The following is a 19,727-nucleotide window of genomic DNA, read 5'->3' on the forward strand; positions in this document are numbered from 1 at the left end:
ATGAATTGAAATCTGCGGGTGTGGACCCTACTGAGACACAGAAATATGAGCTGATCTTAGAGGAGTGGGAGAAATCAGATGCTGATTTCAAAGAATGCATGGCTCGAATTGAACATAGTCAAACTGAACAGAAAGAGAAACTAGTCCAGGTCACAAATCGCCTTGATAAACAGGGAGGTCGACTTGGTCAAATAAAAAAAGGGCAGCGCGAACAAACTGAAACACTTGGTGACATTAAAGACGAACAAGTCAGACAGGGTGAAACACTTCATAAAATGAAAGCTGGCCAGGGTGAACAGAGCGGCAAACTAAATGAGATCAAAGATGGGCAACGTAAACTAAGTGGTAAAATTGACAAAGTATTGCATCACGATAGTCGAGGTGAGTTACATGTGTTCTCTACAGTTACGCTTTGTCCGGAATAGAATTACACAGCTTGAGTTCAATGACGCCTGCAGTGCAAATACATACACGCAAGCACATACACCACACGTACACGAGTACTCAATCGAATGGTTGATACATCGCTGAACTAATGAAGATTATGAATTTGTTTCCAATCGTAAGAATTGATTATAATATGGCTAATGGCAGGTTTTTCAAGACAGGAATGACATAGCAGTTACAATGTGTCGCATGTTGAGAAATTAAGAAGGCCAAAATGCTTTCTTTCTTGACGTATGCGACTAGGATCCTCGACGTCATGGAGTCAAGCGTAGCCATTATGGCCGCGAAAAAGCTACTTATTGCCATGGTTAGGAATATTGTATGCATAGAGAATGTGATTTGACATGAGGTCTCCGCAACAGTTCATGTGCAATACAAGACTGACCCTTTACAGTAACAACTAAGATCTAGCTTAGCGTAGAGAACCATCACAATCTCTCGGCATAAACAACAAGCAAGTTTGCAAGCATATTGCTCACATTACAAGACATTTATGTAGTCATGATAGTAATATTTCTTTAGCGCAAATCAAAAGCTCTCATATTTTAAAGGACAAGAATAACTGACCGATGACAATATCATTCTGTATTGACTCCTTTGCAGACACATTGTGTCAATTACCCTTGAACGATAATGGCGCATTGTCCAAACGAAAAGCTTGTGTGAAAGAGATCAATTACAGAACTAATTTGAAAGGGACAGCGAATCATCATAAAAAGGTCTGGTATGAAAAATTTTCGCATTAATATGAAGGAGTTACCGAAGGACATTTTATTTGCATTGTAGATTTTTGATATTTCAACGCTTTTGCTGCTGTCTCTTATGTGGTGTTTTCAAAATGATCCCACTGTAAACTTTAGAATTAAATGTCACAGGTTTTTAAAATTTTGACTGGTGCGATCATTTCAATCTACCGTGTACTTTTTCAGCCATGCGTACTGAAGAAGACAATTGGAAGTCGCGGATAGGGAAAATAGTAAGTTGAAAATTGCCTGCAAAACATTTCATTCCTGTTGGTCTCAAACGTATTGAATTGATAGATATAAGTTCAACAGATGTTTAAGCCATATCGTTAAGATTATATTGAAACAAAAATGTGACAGAGATAATTGTACAATGTTAACTGAGATCTAAACTGCTCTAGTTTTAAACTTTGATGACAGACTGTTGTAAAGCACTGAAGCGAGATGCCATATTATTATGTAAGAATATTTTATTCGAAATCGTTACGAAAATTATGGATCAATATAAAAATAGGGAAATACTATTATAGTAATGTACTTATCCAGAAACGTTCTAGGCAAATTGTACACAGGCTGACTGTGCAACGTCCTTTATAAACTTGATATTTCTTAGTTTTAATCGCCACGATTCTCTAATATTTGCATTTAGTCTAATTTTGCCTAATAGAACTCTTATTTCTACAGAAGAAATATTCATTCCAAAATTTCAGAAGTGCTAGTTTGAGATTCAAACTTTCGTAGGAAAGTTCACTTAGGCTGCATGGATATTTGGCGTGTAATCATTTCTTCAAATTTTGTTGCTGAGGCAAAATTCTAACATTAAAAACCTTTTTGGCGCTTTCGATTTGCACTATCATGATTATGATATCTGTGACATCATTACCGAAATTGACCAGATAAACAAAACTGGCTATCACAACCATGGTTTAAGTTGACATGGCGATGTAGTGTATTAACTAAAATAGATATGTACTGTGTTATCTATGCAAGCCTTGTATGTGACCTTGACCAGAGGCCAATAAAGATCAGGACTTGGTTGAGAGCCAATATGGCGACGCCATGTGTTAAATCTGAGTGTTGTCTTTAAATCTGGGTCATTAACTCTCTTGAAACAAGAGAATTGTACAGGCGCCCCCGTGTTGAGGCATTTCTACATTGCCGTAGATAGCCTAGTGTTTGGCGATGCTAAAAGTTAGGGTACTCATATCGCTATAGTTTATTGGTACATGTTTTCATCAAACGTACGCTGTTTGTAATCACTGTATAGTTCATTGTACCTTACTGCACTCTCCGATACTCGATGGTGCCTATTACTATTAAACAAGTTAACAATTGACATTTTCCCCTATTTATTCTGTGTTAAATGTAGCAGAGCCGATTACACTAACAACCCCTGTGTTGTCCGCCATCTTCTAGTCATACTAACGCCCTTCGGCATGATTGTTGTGATTGTCAATCATGATTATTTTGGGGCGTATTTGAACGCACGATCATGGTCGTACATGCGCTCGCGGAGCGCCCGCAAACAGTTAAATCTTTGAATCCACAGGACTATGCAATGAGTAGACCACACTGAGTACAGACAGAAAATCACATTTTGTGTACTATCGTCTGACACCCGTAGTATTCAAAAAGTCGCAGTTAAAGTTAAAAGTTGGTCATCTTATCGTTGTTAGTAACGTATTGCCGATATTCTTGCAGAATTTTCAACAAGCTGTATTGAACCGAGACATACAAATGGTGAAATATTTTCTTCACCAAGGCGTAAATAAAAAGCAAATCAATATTGTAAGTATTTGAAAATTTTATTTCAAGCTTCTGAAACAAAATAGCAGTTTTAGGTAATTAATTATTTATACCTCACGGTTTCATAATGCTATGCTAAAATCAGTCTTTAGATGGATTACGAAAACATTAGTCAATATTCGGATAACGATTGGAACTAATTTGGGATAATTTGATCTTCATATTTTTCAAATTTCTCAAAAGTGTTAGGTGCCCTACACCTGAACGTTGCAATATTACAAATTACTCATAAAAAACAAGTGTATAACTTAAAATAGAAGCAGATGAGTTTACATTGGCAGACTAAATCGACATTACTTCACCATCCAGTTATCCCAATTAGTTCCAATCGTGTTTCGAGTATATATTGTGCTATAATATGTAACAGTTGGTCAATTTTTCTTGCGTATGAACCGCATGTATACAAAGCATATTATCAGCTTTATACACATGTTTATATTAAATTATGATAAAAACCCAAGGAATTTCATAAACCGTGTTTTTATTTGATGTCCTGATTTTTAATGTTCTCTTAAACTGCGTGCAGTCGCGGTTCATGCAGAAGTTTGCTCCTGATGTATTCATTTACCTATTAAGCCTATTAAGTTCCCGCCTAGGGTTCCCCAGCTGTTGCCGACAGCGTTGAACTTCAGTAGATTTCCATGGTAAATATCTACCACCATTAAACTGTTGTGGACAATCGCAGGCGTTGTTATTTCGAATGGACGTTTACTGCTAAAACCCATTAACAGATAAGTACATATCAGATAAATTCAAAAAAGACCGAACCGAACTGGACTGAAGGCTGAAAATAATGACGCGAAAAGGAGTGACTGAACTGGATTAATGATGAAACGGAGTTATCCATTAAACGTTTATAGAACTGTCCTGCCATGTTCCCAATATGTTCCGTATTCATTTTTTACAAAATTTTGCTGCTATTATTACAGGCATTAATAAAAGCAGTCGAGGACGGTTATCCTGAACTAATACAGTTACTACTCGATTCCGGAGGCGATCCTGACACTGATAATGTACGAATATTTCTCAGTCATTGTTCATGTTTTCTAAACATTTTTGTTTCAAAACACTGTGTGGTTTTTACTTCAAATTGCATAAGTGGAGACAATTTTCTTATACAATAGCCATAATATTGTCCGAGCTATATGTATATAGGCCTAAGAGCACATTCAATGTGCATAAACTCTTCATTTTTTTCATTACCTTTTTTATACTCCATGCCATTAGGATTCTATTAAGCCGCTGGAAAAACATTTTTGTTTTCTTTGACTTGCTGGTGCCATGACCATCTTTTTTATGTATGACAAACATATGCTTACTTGTCCTCTGTTGACAGGACAATGAACGGTTATTACAACTTGCGTTCGAAGGAAATGTAGAAATTCTGCAGTTATTGATCGACGCGGGAGCATCCGTAGATGCTTTTTGCAGTGTAAGTGTCATTCGTCACCTTCCATAGATTGGAATTTTTATCTAATTGTTATGTAAATTTCGCATTTTGTAGACCATTTAATGTCTTGAGTGTATACCTGCAGGTTAACGTGAGCATATCATTCTCCCCAGTACAGCCGGGAACGACAATACTCATTATTTTCAAAAGAATAATAAAGAATATGGTTGTTGGAAACTATTCGTGTGTGCTTTATTTAGCACAAAATGTGTAAAATTTGCGTTAAACATATTCTCACTTTTTGTTTGGCATAGCGATTTGCAGTATTACATTGTGCAAATTTTAGAAGACGAAGATGCCATCAGAGCCCTCGTAGAGGGCGGTGCCTCATTGGACGAGTGGGATCAGGTACTTGTAAACTTTGTGACTTCCAATGCCAAACATGTAGCTTTGCAGTTAAACAGCGATCATACCTCGGTCCGTAATAGTTGCAGAAATTCGATTCACAGAAGTTATTCCATATGTCATTTGAGCTTCGGACGACCATTTTGAGAACCATGTCGAAGATAAGACGTGACGAATTACTAACACCTTGGTCAAAGTAACGTAAAAAATAGAAAGATTGTAAGGAATTTGAGAATTCCGTCTTCCAAATTTTACTTTGAGCTTTAATTATACTTCTAAATTTCACTGCCTAATGCATAGTGTATGACAATGAAAACCAAAGTATCAGCCTTACTACCATTGTTAGGCCCATCGTTATTAATGGCGGGAGTTGACCTGTTCGCAGTGAAATGGCAATGCAGCCATGGCAATGCCAGCGGCAATGCAGCTGCAAAATTTTTCACCCAAAGAATTTCATGATTGATTGTGTCTTGTGAGACATTTGATGATATTTTAGTTTCGCAAATTTATCTTATAATCTTTTTATATTTATTTAAATGTTCCTAATTCAATATTTATTCTATGTATGCTTTCCCGTAGTATGACAATGAACATATTTTGGAGGGCTCTTAGGAAAATTACAATTCATTTTCTAAATCAGACTACCCTCGTGAAATAAATAAATAAATGAAATAATAATAATAATAATAATAATAATAATAATAATAATAATAATAAAATTGGTTTACAACATGCTTATAACGTAGTAGTACGCTTCACAGAATAATCAGATATCTGTCAGATCATTATATGTAGCCGGTTTCATCAAGTTTTGCACAGTACTCTCGAATTTAAATCACTAATTACAAAACTTCATTAATATGCAAAAGAGCTGTTTCTTAACTTGACGATGCTCACTTCTTCATGGGACAGTAAGATATCTGGCAGGTCAACATCTGTAACACGTTTCATCAAATTTAATAACGTTATTTCGGAGTAATATCACTAGTTACAAAGTTAATTTAATATCGAAATGAACCCTTAATTAATTTGACTCTGCTTAGTGCTTCACGCAAAAATTAGACATTTATAAGATCAATATCTGTAGCTGGTTTCACTATATTTGGTGCCATAATTTGAGAGATATCACTAATTACAAAGTTCATTAAATATGCAGTATAGAAATAATTACAAAGTTCATTAAATATGCAAATTTAACCTCGATCAACTTCACACTAATAAATACTTTACAACACAGTCAGATATCTGTCGGATCAGTACCTGCAGCAGATTGTATCCAATGTGGTGCTGTTATTTCGGTGTGATGTGACTAATTACAATCTTCATTAAATATGCAAATAAGCTATTTATTAACTTGACACTGCTCAGTACTTCATGCGACAATTAGATATTTATCAGATCAATATCTGTCGCAGGTTTCACCAAATTTGGTGCAATAATTTCAGAGTTATATCACTAATTACAAAGTTCATTAAATATGCAAATGAACCCTCAGTTAAGTTCATACTACTAAATGCTTCACAACACACTCAGATATTTCTTGGATCAGTATCTGCAGCAAATTTCATCAAATTTGGTACGGTTATGTCGAAGTTATATCACTAATTAGAAAAATTTATTAAATATGCAAGTGAGCGGATAATTAACATGACACTAGTGTCATCAAAATGTTGAGACTGTCATCTGTGAAAAGTTTCATGAAATTTCTGCAGTATTTCTTGATATATGTCGACTCTGTCGTTACTGTCCCCATAGGAAACCTCTATATGAAAAAAAATTATAGTTTATAACTTCATGAATATGCAAGCCACAGTAACCACAATCTGATCAGTTCTTGCAATTAGCAAACAGTACCTGTCTACCAAATCTGACGTGAATCCGTTCAGCCGTTTTTGAGTTATCGTGTATACAGACAGACAGACAGACAGACAGCCAAACAAAAAGACACACACACATGGATAGACAGAAAGACATCGCTACGACCTTAGCTCACGTTTGTGAACACGTGAGCTAATAAAATGACCAAGTTACGGGATACTGACGATGTATTTGAAAGCGAACGGGAAAAAAAACAATCGAAATTGGATGTCGAGAAGGCGTGAGATAGTTCTACTCTTCATGACTCAGCATGCGTCTATACATTTCAAGTTGTTCCGATAATTTTTGGAATATTAGGCTCTGTTTTGCTGCCATCAAAGCATAAACTACTTGAAAGTGCTCGAAAGATATCCCATACGACGTCAAAAATATCTTTTATACACCGCCATTGCCAATATTCCTTTTTAAATACCCCGGAATATTTCTTTTAAAACGTGGTCAATTATTACCCTGAGTTTCATCCGTGAAAGTTATAGGAATAGTACTGATATATTGTGCTCATATCTCACTAAATTATAACACGGTAAATGATATAATATTACTATTTTTCTTGTAGCATATGAAAACACCTCTTCAATATGCAGCCGAAGCCAATAAGGTTGAATATTTGAATTATCTCATCACGGAAGGAGCTGATGTCAATCGATACTCTGCGGTATGTATGTCATTATAATAGCTAAGCATTACTTAAAACAGTGAAATGACAATGAAACAATGAAAGTTAAAGGCGCGTAGGTAACGAAAAGTCACAGAAGATATGGTACAGTAGAAATTGCGAGCTTAAACGATTGCTGTCTAAAAATGACAGCGTACCATGACACGGCTATGGTGTACATCGCCATGTACCCGCCCATTCTTTTAGGGCGAAGTAGCGCTTATCAAGCTTTTCGTAAAGTTTAGAGTAATTGCCAAATGTCATATGTGAGCAATTCGACCATTTTGTTTATTTTTCTCGTTAATCATGAAACGCCTATGTCGATCTATCCAATACAACTATACAATCGTCCCCTTGTTCAGTTTTCACGTTCTGACGATGCTGGCTGCTGCCTCCTTAACTACAAGTCGTTCAATGTGTTTCCAATATCATTTTTATTTGGGCATAAGAGCTACGATGTCATAATTTTATAATAGTTTAATAGTATCACGTTGTAAACTCTGAGGCAATATGTTATAGTGAAAACGAATCCTTTCTCGAACAATTAACGTGCCCTTCATATACAATAGTGTGGCCACGCATGCCGTCGTTAAAAAAGATGCTGTTACACGTACCTATGTGCTTGTATATGATTATATTCAATGGCGCCATTTGCTGAGAATGCGTATGAAAAAGATGCATTTGGGAAGTAAACTAATTCTTAAATGGCGATATGCAAAATCTACAAAAATTTTAGCAACTGTAAAGAAGGACATTTCCAAATTTATATTATTGAGTATAAAAGTGTAACCTGTCAAACAGTGTAATAAAAGAGGTGTAAATTTCAACTCCTGATGGAACTCCCGGCAGTATGATCATGATAATGCGATGACCAAATTTCAGATAATGATGATGATGATTATTATTATTATTTTTATTATTGAGCAGAATTCTCGAAATATAACTTTTAAGTCTTGTTCTGGCCGATATGAATATCAATATTAATAAATGCGCCACGTCTACGTTACACGCACTAAAACCATGTTTTCACCCAGTGAGGACAACTGATAGTTTCGAGTCTTTTTCATTTAATACAAAAAATGCCAAAATTCATTTTGCTTCCAAACTTTAAGGTTCTTCAAACTTTTAAGCCAAGTACTATTGTTATTGTCAATATAATTTTTGGTCAAAACTTTAAATGTCATCACTTAAGGTAGAATGCATCCCGGAGAAAGGTATTTGGACTCAAACTTTTACAATTTTCGTCTGATCTATCACTTGTGGGGGCTCATCTTAAAACTCTTAGGGAAAGAAAAGTTTTTACCACCTTAGTTTTTCGAAATGTGAAAAAATTATTTCTCTCCATAGAGTTAACAAAGGGATATCAGTAAATTGTAAGCAATTCTTAATCTAGCTAGTACAAAACTTTGCACGGTGATCCCTGATTTTTGTTCGTGATTCGGTGAGAGGAGGGTTGAAAGTGTTTTTGAAGAAAGTTTGAACAAAAGTTTAAGTCTTTCACTTTCGAGGTGCATACGATCTTAAGCCATTCTTATTTGCTCGGAATCAAATGTCATCAGTATATTCGCACGCATGAAGTAGAAGTGGTGTATTAGGTCGGGTTAAAATATCATCAGCCCTTTAAAAAAGTGCTTTTGTTCTCTGATCAATATAAAGAGACATTTTCTCTACGTACATTGATACAAGTATGGCGGGAAATAAAAAGCATACAAATAATATTCAAGATGATTCGCGGGAAGCGATCCGCGGCAATACCACCTCGCTATATAAACCGCCACACACGATAAGTTGTCCTACGTATTATAGGATAAAATAAATCTTAAGAACTAAATAAAAAAAAGAGACTGCCTTCTGAGATACCAAAATTGTAGCAACATCATACGTTAAAAGAATGCTTTTCATGTTGACTAAGTTCTGGGACAAACCACGGTGATGGAGGGGCTTTGCACAAATGTTGTAGAAAGATGAACTTACGTGTAATGATTTGATTGTGTCATATTACCTTAGTAAAAATATCAATAAATTTATGTGCTTACCTGATCATTTGACATCGCTAAAAATCTTAATCAATGAACCTTAATGTGCAAGGCATTATTCAAGAGAAGTCTGCATAACCATACATGTAACCTTATCAACAGGGGATATAACACATTTTTGATCACTTTTTTACTTACATATCCATGAGTTCAATAACTGTGGAATATATCATGTTCATAACATTGTTTATTGCTATAGAAAAAATCGCTTTGGTGGATTTATACCTTTGTGTATGATCCCGTTTATTTTATATTACGATGAAAAGATGCCCTATTCACGCTGCAGCTGAACGTGGCTTTTTTCCGTGTTTAGAGATTTTGATATCATCAGGAGCTGATATCAATTATCAAGACGTTGTATGTACAGTACAGCATTGAACTAATTCCAAATTACTTTTGTCCGTAAGATGTATGGCTTGGTCAGAAACTTTGAAACATTCAATAATAATAATCAGAAACGAGGAAAGTGTTTACGAAACAGTTAACTCTTCATTTCCACAATGGCTGACAGCAAAAGGCATATAATCCTTCAAGTCTTTGTCAGCATTGTTTTCAAATTTTGATGAATTGGTATCCAATACATTTCCTCATTTAATCCTTTTCAAACCATTTGTACGAGCAGAACTCCAAAACTCCTCTCACAAAATACTTTCTAATGACTTTGTTTTTATTCCGACATATGCACACATACATACATACGTAACAATTCCTATTTATTTCTAAAAATACATAATTATATAATGTACAGTGTAGTAGATAAATTAATAAAGAAGGCAGTTCAACCAGTACTCCTTGTCTTCTAATGATCTTTATTTAAAAATACCGACGTTTCGGCAACACACAAGTTGCCTTCTTCAGGGCAAAAGCTGACAAATAAAATGAGCACAAACAGAAGTAAAAATCGGGCTGATAAAAAGTAAACTGAGAGTAAAAACGAAATAAAATGAGAATTACGATACTTGTGAAAACTGGAATTACAGTGAGTGAAAACAGCACAACTACAGTTGTAAGGAACGAAATTAAAAATCAGTAATGATAAAAAACAGTGAAAGGGCTATGACTAAAAATTAAAGATCAATGAGCCTTTTGAAACAAGAATGGTGGTTGAAACAAAGGTACAATGGGATGAAACTGACCTGGGTGCGGAGAGTGGAACTGTACCAGCTGGAGTGGAGGGTCGGAATGAGCAAGTTCATGGTGAAGGGACTCCTAAGACGGAAAACAAGGTCTGAACTAAGGGGTCCCCTAAGTGGTTGGAAAAGGGGAAGTTGAAACGCGGGAAAGTAGCTTTATCCTTCTCTTTGGTTAATGCCCTTGGGTGTGAGTGTGTCAATTTCTACAATGTATTTTTGTTCACATATTCTTCTTTTTCGGGTGTTTGTGGTGTGAACTTTGTGTAAACCAGTAGCTTGGAAGTGTGATGGACTGTGGTCGAGTTGATTGAAATGTTCTGAGACTGGGGTGGGTTTACGACTGCGGATTGTGTATATGTGTTCGTATATTCGTCTTTTGAGTTCCCTTTTCGTCTCCCCAATGTATTGTTTTGAACATTTTTGGCAGGTAATAATGTAAATGAGATTACGGGTGTTGCACGAGATTTTACCGATGATGTTGTGGGTTTTACCTGTTGTGGAGCTGGTGATTGTGTTTGTTTCTGTAATGAATTGGCATTGATTGCACTTGCCGCAGCGTTTAGTTTCACCTGTTGTGGGCTGATGAGGTAGTTTTTTAAGGTCTGCTTTTACGAGAATTTTTCTAAGATTTGGAGGTTGTCTGAAAGCTGTGATAGGTACTTCCGGAATGGCTTTGTTTATTTCTTTGTCCTCGGAGATGATACCCCAGTGTCTGCGGATAATGTTGGAAATCTTAGGGAGAGTGGGGTTAAAGGTGGTGACAAAGGGGATTCTCTTGTGCTGAGGCTTATCAGTGGGTTTTGTGGTAAGTAAGTGGTTTCTTTCTATGTTTCTGGCTTTTTCAATGTAAGTTTTGACTGTTTGGGGTTTGTAGCCTCGTTTCGCAAAGTGATGGGTCATTTCTTTGGTTGCTTTGTCATAAGTTGAATTGTCGGAACAGATACGTCGATTAGTATTACACAACGTAAGTTGAACAAACATACATACATACATACATACATACATACATACATACATACATACATACATACATACATACATACATACATACATACATACATACATACACCTACTTAGCTACACATATACAGACAGACACATATACAGACAGACACACATACGCTCACAGCATACGATTATCCATGACTAATATATTCTATTGCTGTTTTTATCAGGTAGTATCGAAGCTAAAATATTTCCTCTTTAAATTTATAGCGATTAAATGACAGAATGAAGGGTTGAATTTAAAAAAACTCAAGTCAATAGACTAGATGGATAAGTTCTACTTATCCTGCTGATTGATTAAACGTTTTATCTGCAACGCTTGTCAAGTTTGATGCAACAAAATGGCACGGATATGATAGCTACTCAAATCAAGGGATAATAGCATGTTTTGACATTTCAGTTGACGTGAGGTATACCAAGATATGACTCAGTGGTTGCATATGGCATGAACTGCTAACTCTTGAGATAGAATCAGTTTTTGTTTATATAGCTCCAGGGGTAGCAGTTGTTGAACGTTGTCGTGTTGCTTACCTGATGTTGAAACTAGTGTTATAGGCTGCTTCTTTTGCTTTTACAATGCGTAGTCATCCTCGTGCGGTGACAGAAAAAATATGCTTGGCACATATACATCATTACTATATTGGAATGTACATTGGAGAAATCACTATGATATTTGTACGTTTTATCATCCTGCCATCCAAAGATTTGACCATCTTGTTTTCATTGTGGTCTTTCTCCGGATTCACATTAGGCAATTCATGCACCAAAATATTATTACAATTTTAATCATATTCAATGCTTGATTTTTCTTTGTGTTAGAATAACGATACACCCTTACACTTAGCGGCTGAAGAGGACCAGATTGAGACTTTTACGCGACTTATAAAGGCCGGTGCTGACACAGAGATTAAAAATCGGGTAAGGGACTGGTCATAGTTTAATTAATACACATACTATATGAGTCGTTGCACTCAATTACTACTTACAAATCCAAGCCACCAGTACGAGTTTTAATTACAGCTACAGATTTATTGAACAAAGTTTTTCACGGTGTTCCCACACTGCCATATCACTAATGCGTATTTGAGTATTATTGTGTAGATTTTTCGCAAAGCAATTTTCAACAAATGACCCTGGTATATCTTTCCAGGCTGAAATCGTTCTGCTTTGATTTAAAAAGAGATTAGAGGAATATATTCCACCATGAATGTTTGTATTTGAATCCTTTGACATTATCACTGTATGCGCCTACCTGAAAATCCCTGAACGGTGCATTTAGGGACAGAACCTCACGGCGATGAAATTTCTCCAGCTATAGATTCCACAAATGGATTCAACAATTAAGTAGAATTGCACACGAAGACTTATGTGTGTCGTCAGCAGAATTTACAGGATATGATAAAATCAACGGGCTGTTCAAATGCAGCGATGCGGAGAACAACACGATGCATTGCTTGCTCTATTCCAACTACATCATATATATTACACATTACATGGAATATGTATTCCCTGTTTAGTTTAGAAAAGACAAATTGTCATTCCCTTATAACTATTTTACTTATAGCTCTTTCGAAGTTACCCGTTTGGTGTTGCTGTCTTTGGTTGGCAATTACAAGTTTATCCATGCTTACTTACCCCAATTTCATGTACAGCAAATTTCCATCAGGCGGTAGATGAAATGTATACATTTATTTAATTTAATATTGAATTTAATCTTTAATCACAATATAAGAACGCAATTGTAATGCAATCAACACTACGTGATCCTGCGAGTATGATTGTCTTAGAGTTACTGAATTGAGACAACCAAGGCCCAACATAAGTATAAATATATCATATCAATATATTGATGGCGCAAAAAAACAGTGATCTGATTGGTCGAGACCTGAAAAAACCGTACCATATTCACAATATTGCACGGTTTAAAACCACGAGCTCAAATCCAGAGAAAATGTATTTTTAATGTTTTACACGATGGCAATATACTGTTATGGTAAAACAGCAATAAACCACCCCAGCAACGTGTATACCACTCGGTTTTGACTACCTTAATCCATATGTGCACTCGCTATCGCTCGTGTATATATGTCCTAAATGGTCAAAATCTCGTGGTATGTCGTCGGTCGGTGTGGTTCATTGCTTAATTATCACAGCGGAGACTTCATTACTGTCAAATGTGTATTGAGTGACTTTTTCGCAAAAAAATAATATTCAAAGGAGAAAATATACCGCTTGCTGTTATCATAACAGATATTTTTTTTTACTTCCAGTATGGTAAGACACCAATCGATGTTGCAAGTGCTAATAGAAATTCTAGAGTATTAAAGCTGTTGAAAACCAAACACATTGATTCAAAGGCCACGACCCGGGTACGTTAATAATTAATAGTACACGTATACCTGTGATGTTAGCTGTTTCATTTAAAGAGACAATACGTGAAATATTCGCTCGTCATCATAAATAAGTCAGAAAACCATTCTGTTATTGCAATAGCCACTGTGTTTTATGCTGGATAACCTTCTTCTGATTTCCATATAAATCATGCCAATCATAATATCAAATATCCTTGTAACAAATAGAACTTGAAGATGGTTTAGCCTTTCAGGGCTCAACCACATTATGTAGGTGGACCATATGAATACGCGTGCTACCAGAAAGTCAGGCTTCTGCTATCACTGCGCGTCTTGATCTGCAAAACCTAAAAAACATAGATCACCATAACGCTGTTACTTAGATTCATGGTTTTATTCATATATGTTTGTTTGTTCGTTTGTTTGTTGTTTGTTTGTTTGTTTGTTTGTTTGTTTGTTCTGTTGTCATCATCTTTCTGATACTCTTGTAAGCCAATAATGCAAGCTGCCAGTGCTGAAAAATCTCAGATAACACCGATTGTCAATCTATGCGCATATTTTTGTAATGCTTAGATGCTGTAATTATCTGAGACATGCAGTTTTGCTTGAAGTTCACAAAGATTCATGCTGATCGTGAAGATTTGTTCGAATTATATAATGCTCTTTTTTCTAGTAATCCAACTTAAAGGGTTTTTATAGCACACGTGCGCTATATTTCTGACATGTCGGAGACGTCGAAAGCTATATAGTCTGCAAACTTACAACTTCGCAATGCATTGTTTACATATGCACATATGTCTGTATTATGTAGATATAGTTTGTTTGCATAGAACGTTAAAATTTGTCTTTCAAACTATGAAGAGGTTAGAATATGATTTATGTAGCAACTGTCACATTGCGTTTTCATGATACTTCCGATTTCTGCTGTCAATATAAAAAGCAATCGCCCATGTGTATGGGCAAGGGTACCTTATCCGCAAAAATAGCTTTCAAAAATTTGGAACAAACGCGGCATCAGTAAAACCATAACTGACAGCATTCCACAGAATACTAAAGTTTGCAATTTTTAGGACTAAAATCAAGGAATGTATGGATATACAGTTCCGAAATATTATCTCCGGGTATTATTTGTACAGAATATCTGAAGTAAATAGTGATTCAACACTTTAAAGTTCTACCTGAAAGAGAAATCGAAGTTGAATATTTCACAGAAGTATTCTTCGAAATATCAATTTCAGTTTTTTGTTCTACTACCACCGCTTTGATTCAGCACGCAAGGTTTTGTTTGTCACTATATCTCAAGCGTGAAAGTGTACGCCCAATTTTATTTTCTTGAAGCCTATGAGGGTTTTATCACTTTCTGAACGTTAACAAAGACCATGTTATGGTAGTAAGTGGCAGTTTACCATATTAACTTTAACTGTACAGTGCCTTTGTCGTTTTATGTGAATATCCTTTATTTGTACTTCACTGGTTGATAATTGAACGCAAACAGTTCTCAGAAAAGTGTGGCGCTAAATACATATCATTCGTGTGAAATGATAATATTCCTAACAAGCCGTACGTTGCGAGACTGATTTTTTCTCACGGTACGAACTTCCTGGTAGATTATTTAATTTACACTTATTTCCCTCTTGTGATTTTACCTTGTATAGTTTTTTATCAATTAAACGGCAATTGCAACGTTCAAAGAGGATAATGATTATGTCGCAGAAATAAAAAGATACAAATTGTTCCTCAAAAGACGATGTGTAATTTAAATGATAGCTACTTGCACTCATCCCATTAACATGTTATCCATCAAGCCTTGGTCAGACTTGACCATATTCATTTTCTATATTAGTAATTGAAGTCTCACGGGAGCCTGGGACGTCGTTTAGACAGACCCGTCCAAAATCACGCACAATTCTGCGGTTTTTAATCAGATGCAAATACGTCAACAGTATGCCCATACACCGCTGCTGTGAAGAGTTGTGTTTTTCATTTCTTCTTCTTCTTTTTCATAGCAGTCACTGTCTGCCAATTTATACACCATACGTTACTTTTAAATGTGAAGATGTACACTCGACTATATCTTAATATGTCAGAGCATCTGTCTACATATATATTTAATGACATATCTTTTTGTCTGATACGTTTTAGCGGGAAGAACATCATCCTGAAGACATAAAGGCGGAACAAAATTTCATCACAAGAGTAAAGTCTCTCCTAAAGTCTGGTGGTGACATCAATGCTAAGGATAGGGTATAGTTACTTACAATTTGGACGCTTGTACTGATATTGAATAAATATTGTAAGGTTAAAACAATTTTTCCCTGATTTTAAAAGAGGCTTTCTAATTTTCTGTTGACTGCATTGGATATCACATACTTCATCCTCTCATGCTTCTCATGGCCTACTGAAAGATAAAAATATGTCTTTCACTTTAACGTGTCCTCTTTCGCTTTCCAACACATCCTTAAAGGGAAACCTAAGTCCAGCGACATTGACCGTTTATCCCTTCCAAAATCACCCTTGAATAAAATGCAGCTCAAATTTGCAACATAATTGCACGCGCCGACGACTACGGAGCGACGAAAAGAGACATTGAAGTAGACGACATTTATGGAAATGAGCTCGGAATTCCATGGGCGCGAAAGGGCTCATGGGAGGAGCGTGCGTGACGTCATCGGCGATACAGACGATTGTAGCTTGCAGCTGAAGGAGTTCTGTAAACAGTTCAGCGCGTTTGTAAGACGACTATGGAGAGTTCGGACAGCGATATTTCTGACATCGAGTATTAATTTTCCCCGACTGAAATCAAACCATACTAATTTGGACCAAGACATCATGAAAGCATCTCCACACATCGTTCATATTTGGTTGTTTGCGTTTTGTGTATGATTTCACGAAGGGAGTCACTGTGCTTGTACAGACCCCGAACTGAATTGGAGACACTGAGTGACCCTGCGATCCTTCAACGCTACGTTTCTAAACATAGTTTTCTTTACCAGTCGCTTAAAATTAATTTTTGGTTCGTGAATGATACGGAAGGTTGACTGATTGTATGTGTTACCATAGACCCTCGAGGGTCTATGGTGTTACCATGTAAGTCGAGCTTGGCCAGATCTTTAAGGTTGCGAAATCTCCGATATGTATCGGAAAATATTTATTCGCGATTCGACAAATCTATAGTGTCGTCTATTTTTCGAAGTTCGTTTCGAACTTAGGAAGTCGGGCTTACTCAGATCTACAAAGTGATGAAATCTCCGATATAGTGGATATTTGCCCGCTATTTAAAAAAGACAGTATCGTCTATTGTTGTAAAGAATGTATTTCATACAAGACCAGCCAAAACTCCCGATGATGTCCGATATGTCCTCTGTTCAAGTCCCGATCGATCGCCAAGTAAAAATGTATTACCTGTACAGAATGTAATTCGTGCAAGGCCCTCCCAAACTCACGGTGATATCCGATCGGCCCTCTCGACGAAGTCCCGATAGTAGTGTATGAAAGTTCGTGTGGACATTTAATGAACAAATGCTTTGCATGTAAAACATGTATTTCGTGCATGAATAAATCTAATAATGTAAAACATACAGTATTCTTGACTACCGGCCATGGATGCTATTTTTGAACTTAGAGTCGGACAGAGGTAGTCGGATCTGTTAGGTGGTGAAATCTTCGATATACATCGGACATTACCCTCAATTTGACAATGTATCGTCTAGTACCAGAGTTAAAGTCCTAAGTCGCCGATATTTATCGGATAAATATCTTATTTCGCAGACCCGGCGTGCCGACACCACACAGTGCAAGTAAATCTAGTGACAGTTTTCGGACAGGGTAGTGAATTTCGCTCAAAGCCGTTTCATAAATGACGAGCACTGCGAAATCTTATTACCATATCCTTCGAAACTTTATTGCGCTTATCCTCAAACTGTTAACAGGACGGAAGTGTTATTTAGGGGGTCAAAGTTGCCAAATTGTTGACCCCATGTTGAGTGCGTAGTAATTGGACTGCTATCGCAGTAATCGGACGTCGTATTTCGAATGTGATTATAGGGGCTAAATATTGATATTTTGAAACTTCAAACCCCCGATTTTCAATTTCGATGTGTTTAGAAAACTGTTTGTAAAATATGTGATAAATTAGTTACGTCTAATCCATGGACGACGCAACTATAAGCTTATTTCGACGTGTATGGCGCTTAAATATCGGACATGGGCTGTCTCTGTGTGTTGCGTTCGACACCTTGTATCGAACGGTGTGGCTAAGTTTGTAGCCCGAAATAGCTTCTACCGAAAAAATATCCGAAACGGGACAACAGCGTCACTTGACTTAATATGCTGTCACATGACTTGTAAAACACTATCAATACAGAGCGAAGTGAGTACAACGAACAGCATGTCATTAAATGTCCGAAAACCGAGGTCGTCCAAAAACAGCCACACTGAATCGTCTGCATTAGCCTAGGAGTCCCGGCGCAATTGATATTTATCGGGTAAATATAATATCGGCATTTTGTCAGACCCGCCGTGCCGAGACACAATAGGCGAGAAGTCATTCCAGTATATCTTGTTATATCAATATTACCAGATATAGTCCCGAAATTGCCTATATTTATTGGTATATATCGGCGATTTCGCACACCCGGGCTGTCGAGATAAGAGACGCTTTGTGTAGTTTCCGTCTTCGGATTTAGAGTCCCGAAATCGCCAATATTAATATTTATCTGGTTAAAACCGGCGATAGTAGGCTGACTCAGCATGTCAAGATACGAACCGCATTGTGTAGTATAGTCTTGTATCGGTATCAGAATCCCGAAATCCCTTATAAAACAATCATCATGAAAGAAGTAGAACATAACTTTTTATCTTTTAAAGATTTTAAAACTCGCCCGACTTTCTTTAGCCACTGTCTTCGAAAAAGCTGTTCTGTGGGACGACGATAAAAGCTGACTCAGTTTGTTCTTCCTTGAGTGATTTTTGCACTCAAGTGAACAACAGTTAATCATTTTTTATGCTACTGAGCATAAAAGAGTCGTAACGTGCAGAACTGCACTGCTGCAGTCATAGACTCCAATGCTTTGGTAAGCTGTTACACACGTTCGTGTATCGCCGATGACGTCACGCACGCTCCTCCCATGAGCCCTTTCGCGCCCATGGAATTCCGAGCTCATTTCCATAAATGTCGTCTACTTCAATGTCCCTTTTCGTCGCTCCGTAGTCGTCGGCGCGTGCAATTATGTTGCAAATTTGAGCTGCATTTTATTCAAGGGTGATTTTGGAAGGGATAAACGGTCAATGTCGCTGGACTTAGGTTTCCCTTTAAAAGTTATAAGCATTCAACCATCATTCTAAGGTAGTTTATTTGATACAGTGCAAAAAGGTTTGGGCTCCCTGAAAAGGTAATCGAATATCATTTTCACCAACAGGATGGAAATATCCCTCTCCACGTGGCCACAAAAAACAACTGGATGAATGCTGTACTATATTTGTTGGAACAAGAAGCAGACGTTGGAAGATATGATTCGGTATGACATCTATGAATTTTGAAATTGTGAAAAGCCAACTTTTGACAATAGATGTAGCTTAAATGTACTAAGCTAGGGTTTTTGAAAATGTTTTACTCAAAAAGGCTTGAAGAAAAGATCTATCATAGGTCTATATGTAACCTATTCTAAAACATTTCCTAAAGTATTTTGTGTATGAATGTCCATTTCTGTGAACAGTAAACCAAGTAAAAGCTATGTGAATAATGATTGCACATCCGCCCTTATAAACTTTAATCGTTTAACACCTTAGGGTATATAACTCAGTAGTGTTTCGTGTTAACTTGTGCATTATGTGCTGCAAAAGTACACTTATTCATTTGCACTGAGTAAGTAGGTTCATT

Source organism: Ptychodera flava, chromosome 9, assembly GCF_041260155.1.
Source record: "Ptychodera flava strain L36383 chromosome 9, AS_Pfla_20210202, whole genome shotgun sequence".
NCBI classification, from domain to species: Eukaryota; Metazoa; Hemichordata; class Enteropneusta; family Ptychoderidae; genus Ptychodera; species Ptychodera flava.